This window comes from Oreochromis niloticus, unplaced genomic scaffold (assembly GCF_001858045.2).
Source record: "Oreochromis niloticus isolate F11D_XX unplaced genomic scaffold, O_niloticus_UMD_NMBU tig00007047_pilon, whole genome shotgun sequence".
Lineage (NCBI taxonomy): Eukaryota > Metazoa > Chordata > Actinopteri > Cichliformes > Cichlidae > Oreochromis > Oreochromis niloticus.
Genome location: NW_020328328.1, coordinates 1,456 through 8,173, shown reverse-complemented (window position 1 = coordinate 8,173; position 6,718 = coordinate 1,456).

Here is a 6,718-nt window from a genome sequence, read left to right as displayed (position 1 = left end):
TCGATCTCCAGATCTCCGTTCTGGTCGAGGTCAGCGAAGAGTTTATCCAGAGTGTCATTCTCCTTGATTTTTTGTTCAGCAGGAAAATTGCATTAATGCTCATCATTAGCAGTAAATGGACAGTATATTTAATAACACTGATAAATCTGTAGCATCACCACTAACTCTACTAGGCTTAAATTTTAATTACACCAGAATAGAAGGAAAAATGTTAGTTTATCTAATATATTTTTAACATCTCTGAGACTCAGCTGTGCAGCATGTCAACGCTCGAAAAGGAAGCAAATAAAAATCCACTATAGCCCAAGCAACCTCAGTTAGTTGTACATGCTTTGCTTGTATAAATTTTAAATTCATCAATAATGTTTGTGAAATTCTGTGCAGCTTTTTTCTTATTTAAATACACACTGTGCTGCGTGCCAACAAACTGATGCATGCTCATTATTATTGTTCTAGTTACGTGTCATAAACACACCCACTTTGCAGAAGATATCTTACCACTATGAAATTATTCATCTCATTGTTGATAAGTTCTTTAAGGTCTGCTTTCTTCAGATTGGACTTCTGACCCGAGTATTGGTGGAAAGTTTGGATAATAGTGAGCATGCTGCTCTCCAGGTCTGACACAGCAGGCTTTGTGGCCTGAGACAAAAGCATGAGCCCTGGAGTCTTGGCTTTTTAAAAAAAAGAAGCACTACACATTACTTTTCTTATGTTCAGTATACAGGAGTTGCTGCTCACACTCCGAGTTGCACTAATGTGTCCGGCAGCTGTCCCAAATGGAATGTCAGGCCGTACTCACGCCGGACACCTCCTTGACCTTATTTCCACGAGCCCTCGACTCAGCTGCAAAGTGCTTACGGGGTCAGTTTCCTTTTCATCAGAATTATCTGCCGTCATTCAGACATAAGTTGAGCAATGGTTTAACCAATTTTCCATCAAAGGGATGCCGGAATTAAACAGAACATAGGATGTAAGTTAAGGAAATATAAGTTTGACTATGGAGCACATCTCCTTCAGCGTTCACAATAATGGATTGCATTTCTCTCAGTCAACTGACTGTTTGGGGGGGGGAAGCAGCTAATAGTGGGCTCTGTGTTTGTTGTTTTTTACATCACACTAGGAATGAACAAAAAGCAGAAAAAATCCCTGTAAAGATGCAGACTGTGAAAGTCTGGTTTATACCATAAATCTTACCAGGCGTAACTGGGTTTTTTGTGTTTCAAGTTATAAGCACATGTCAAGACTTCTGTCTCCCATTGCTGATGTGATCCTCCTTTTTTCTTCCCTATTAATGATCTACGGTAATTTGTCCCAGGGCTTTAACGAAATCATTGTGATACAGAGATTTGGATTCTTGTGCATGCATTGGATAAAAAAGTAATTTTGTCAGTGTTGCCTCCCTAAAATGATGACCAGAGGGGCAACTGGTTTCCTGTTCAACAACGTGTGGTGCTGTGATAAAGAATAGAAAACGGGACACACGTTGAGCTGATGTCAGTTTCACAACAGGAAGGTTTATTCTTCACAACAGCTTAGAACAGCTTCAGGTATCACCACACTAACTGCAAAGCAATGGCCTTATGCTTCAGTCCAGTTTACCATACATGGCCACAGTTCCCTGAGCTAGAGACTGTATAAATCTCTCAATACAACTTTGACAAAACATAAACAAAATGTTGCTTAAATCCATTGACAATATCAGATTCACAATGTATCACAATAAACACACTTATTTTACAAAGATAAACAAAACACAATAGTGTACTCTGTACTTCATTTTTAACTACCTTTACAAACATCATAAAATTAACTCGTTTTTAAACATTTTAATTCTCGTTCAGCACTAACTTATCTATGTGAAATGTATTTCCACTGTACTGACAATATAACTTCTGTTTTTTTAATATAGCTATTTTACTCTTTACAAGAAAATAATGTCTTTGACATAAAACAAACATATTCACTGTTCTTATACAACCTACAACTATATAGAGTGCAATGCTCCTTTAACAGCGTTCACTACTACTATGCAGTCAGCATTGATCAAACAGTTTCCTTATAACACTCTATAAATGTCTTCATATTAAACCACAAACTTGTTCTTGTAACCACAACATCAACCAGAAGAATAAAACATAGTATCAAATCAATTTATCAGAGTACATAATACATTAAGAGTTCACAGTCCAGAAGTCTCTCACAGGTCAGATTAGCTTCCCCACACACACTCAGTATCCCACATTAGCCCAGTCCGCTAGCATTAGCATCATTTAGCCTGCAGTCTTAACCCACAATTCGGACACAACTCAGAACGAATCCATTTCTTTAGCGAGTTGCGCTTATTACCAATATAAACAACATCCTCTGTTTGTAAGGTCTGCAGTATACATTCATTTAAATGCATTTACTAACCTGTGATAAAGAATAGAAAACGGGACACACGTTGAGCTGATGTCAGTTTCACAACAGGAAGGTTTATTCTTCCTCTGTGCCCCAAACGCTACTCGATACCACTGCGCGTAATGCGCCCTCTAGCGGCTGGATGCAGAATAGCATTGTAAACTGACAGGTACACAAATACAATCATAACAAAACCTTTAGGGGGGGGGGCTGTTTTCCCCAGTTTATTTCTGATACCAGATTTTACTAGAAAGCTATTTTCAACTCTCTACATCAGGACTGAATGTAGTTCACCAACTGCTCCTCAGTCCAAACTGATTTTATGGTTCATACGTGTCAACTCAGGGAACTCCTGCCGTGACCTCCCCTCTGCGAGCACACACACACACACACACGCAGAAGGAGAGAAACAGAAAGATCATTAATGCAGAGGCTTGCAGCATCTCTTGGATTTTCACTCTCTGTCGGATTTCAGAATAACGGTCACATAAATTTCATTACAAAGTTTTTACCTTTGCTTCAATGTGTCTTTAACCCTTTCTCGTTCAAATTGTTTATTCACATAGTAAAGCAGTAGCTCAGTAAGTAGGAACAGCGATAGTTTAAAGACATTTTCTACAATACAGAGGATTTCATCATCCGCAGTTTGTGAAAACTGCGGTTAAAAAACAAATCAGTAAATTCACAAATGATGGACTCTTTTCAGAGGTACGCTTCATGTACTGATTAACATACACTTAAAAGATGTACATTAGGCTGCACACTGGTTATGCCATTACGGATTTGCTCAAGAGTCTGTTTAAGCTAAAAACTTGAAAATATATATCTGTATATTTTAAATCAGTAACATAGATAAAATGTTTTTGGATAACAAACAAGTCACAATTTAAACACTGTTTAAATAATCAAAGAGATACTTATAAAGGGCAGGCTACAACAGACATGCTTACCGGGAGCTGTTTTGTCTCTTTTGCATAAGCCACACCAGCAACGCTCTGTGCGGATAGCAAAGTCTGCGCTGTGGGAGTGTCCGGACCCTCCACGCCAGGATCTGCAGCACAACCTCGCACTGGTCCCCAGGGGCACGGCAAACTTGTAAGCCCTAGTTCCGGCTCCCGAAAAATATGCTTGAGTTGTTCTTGTGTCCAACAAAAATGAGTTCTGCTATGTTTTATTTTTAATGTTACTGCGTTGAAGTTAGCACAATTTAAAATCAAAAATTATTAGTCTCTTAAATGAATGGCATCTTGTTAGACCGGGAACGGGGGCTTAAAAAACTAATACATTGTTTTACATTTTGTGCACTTGGGCACACTTCAATGAAACTCGAAAAGTGCGACACACAATATGGAGATGATGACTTGGCATTTGTTAGGGAGGAGTGTAAGTATAGAGAGGAGGAATTCCCATTCATGTACTCTGCAATGTACATTGTGTCCTTGTAACGTGTTTTACTTTTTTTCTAAATAAATAGCTGTGAAAAAACCCATCAAAGTTGAGGTAAGTATTCACCACAGTATCATGTTTTTTATTATTAGGGTCAAATTTCTCTTTGTGTAAAAATTAAGCCAACATCCAAGTGTCAAAGGTCAGTTCTAAAAAACAAGTCAGTCCCTGAAGCTTATTTGTGCCACAGATGCTAATTCAGTGACTGCGTGTAAGGAATGTTTTGGGACCTGTCTGATCTTAAAAAACTAACTTTGTTGTTACATTACAGCAATATTGAGGAAAGTTTTAACGGCTGATCATGGAGCAGGATGAAGGTCAAAGGGAAACTCCCTGCCACGCTTCCGGTTATGCTTCCATCCGGCGTAGTCATCCAGCCGGTCCGTGCTATATCGCCCTCCTGACCCGGAGTGGTATATTGTGTTGTAGAAAGTTTGTTCGATTCTCTCTCTCTCTCTCTCTTACCAAAATAATAAATTCTCTGGGGGGGTTTTTCATACGTTTATGGTACGAGACGGAGGAAGCATCCCGATCTCTCGGAGGCAATTGACCGGGATGAACCGACGGAACTTATTCAAGTTCTCAATATGTGCGCTGTGCTTTTTTTCACTAAGGTTATTTTACACGTACAATGAGTTGAGGCCAATATGAAATTCTTTGCTTGGCTGGAGGCATTAAGAAATACTAATAACAATTAGAGGGGTTGTTGAGTCCTCCTCGATATGCGTAAAACAAGGCCGTTTTCTTTGAGGGTTCTGTCTATTGAGAAAACCTGTTGTAAAAGTAGCTCAAAATAATGAAGAAAAACTCTTTACTTTTGGTCTGATAAGGAGTTGCTGCACAAAACATACCTCATCGGGGTGTTTTAATAAAAATATTGGGATTTGGGAGTTCTGAATACGGGCGCGGCGCTTTTTTTTTCCACTAAGGCTACTTTACACATACGAGGTAGCGCATCCGAGGGTGTTTTAATTGTTTAAGTAAGTTTCCTAAGTATTCACTAAGGGATATTTATTTTTTACAAGAATGAGGTGGGCGGCCTGTAGGTTACAAGCGAGTAAAAAGTTCTTCTTTCATCACAAGCGCCTGCCTCCACCCCGCTCTATATGCCGCTCTGTCTCTCTATACAGCACTGACTCAACAGCTGCGTCACCCTTATGCTTCAGGATCCCCCCTCCCTCTCTGATCCCCCTCATGCTTATGGAACATGGTGCACAGGTCTGAAATGACTAGACACTTCCGGAGTATTTCTGGTAGGGTCAAAATTGAGGCCTTCAATAGTAAATATGCTGTATTTGAATATGTCATACTCAAAGACGTAGCCCCACTTTCCACAGCCCTCAATAGGCAGAGTCCATTCTCCCCGCAAGCTCCTCGGAGCCGGTATCTGGCTGCGGAACATGAAGACCTCCTTATTTCTCCCTTCTTTCCGCGGAGCATTGGTTGCTTCTGATCTGTTACTGTAGACGGTGACGGGGGTGTCGCTGATAATCGACGAAGACCACTCGCCGCTGCTGCCTCCCATGCTTACGGCCTCGGGAGAGCAGATCTCTTCCCCGTCCAAGTACAGAGGAACGCAGGGCTGTAGAATGAAAGGATCCATCTTGTGTCTGCGCATAGGATAGTGCGCTGCCCTCTCTGTTTTTTATTCTCCTCCCTCCACAGACCCCCTCCCTCTAAAACTTTTTTTATTTTTTTTCTCACAACAGGTGCGCAACAGGTGTCGCGATTATGGATCATATTACACACTTCCGGAGTCCCCCCCCCTCCCTCTCCGGATGCAATTCGTCACGCTTAGGGATCAAATTACCACTTCCGGTGGGGAGGGGAGGGTCAAAAGGTCAAGGCTAGGGTCATCAATCAAATTTTGACACAAGGTGTATAGGAGTATTTTTTTCACTATTAATTTTATCAATTTATTTATCATTACCTTAACGCTAATCCACTGTTTAGGTTCTTATTTATTTTAGTTCACTTTCTCCTATTTGATCACTTTGATTTCTTAACTATCATTATTTCACAGAAACCAACAAATCTACTTTTTCTCCCTCTTTTGTCATCAAGGAATTCACACACACTCACAGGCTGGTCACTCGCCCCCACCTTTCTTTCTCTCTCACTCACACACACACATTTTACTCCTCCTTTGTTCCACCTGTGAACCCACCCCTCGAGGCTGGCTCACACACACCTCATGCTTCTCACAGTCCCATTCAAACTTTCTGCGAGACACTTCCTCTGCTGATTCAGGACAACGCCCTGATCAGCACGAAGAGCGGGTGCCGTCCGCTCTTATACACCTCAAGCTAACTAGGACAGTTGTGCGATCTGAAGATCGTGAGCCTAACATTTGCCTCACGAATTATTCAAACTGCGCCACGGACTGGATACCGCAGTTCTCTTCCCCAGAAAAAATAAAACCAAATTAACCCCCCCAATTGACTTCACAGTTTGCAACAATTCATGACACGGCCTCCTGCCGCGATTTCTGCACACCACAAACACACATTTTTAGACTCAAATTCTTTTGTTACTTTAATTGACTCCCGTACTTCAGACGAGACGCCGACTCTAACGGCGCTTTCACACACACTACGCAGTCTACACACACTGCAGTCAGGTTATCAACGCGGACTAGGATCCAACACCTAGCTTTAGTTATTTAAGGCGCCCTCAGTGCCCAGGTCACCACCCGGCTATCCTGTCCCACAGGTCCCAACGACGCGTCCGAAGGAGGGTGTAGTTGCCAAACTCTGAGCACACAGCCCTCAGCTGCGACAAGGCTTTCAGCCCCACTTTCTAACTAATAGTAACACGTTTCCTGCTTTAACGCACGGAGGATGGATCACACACCGCCACTTTTTCCTAA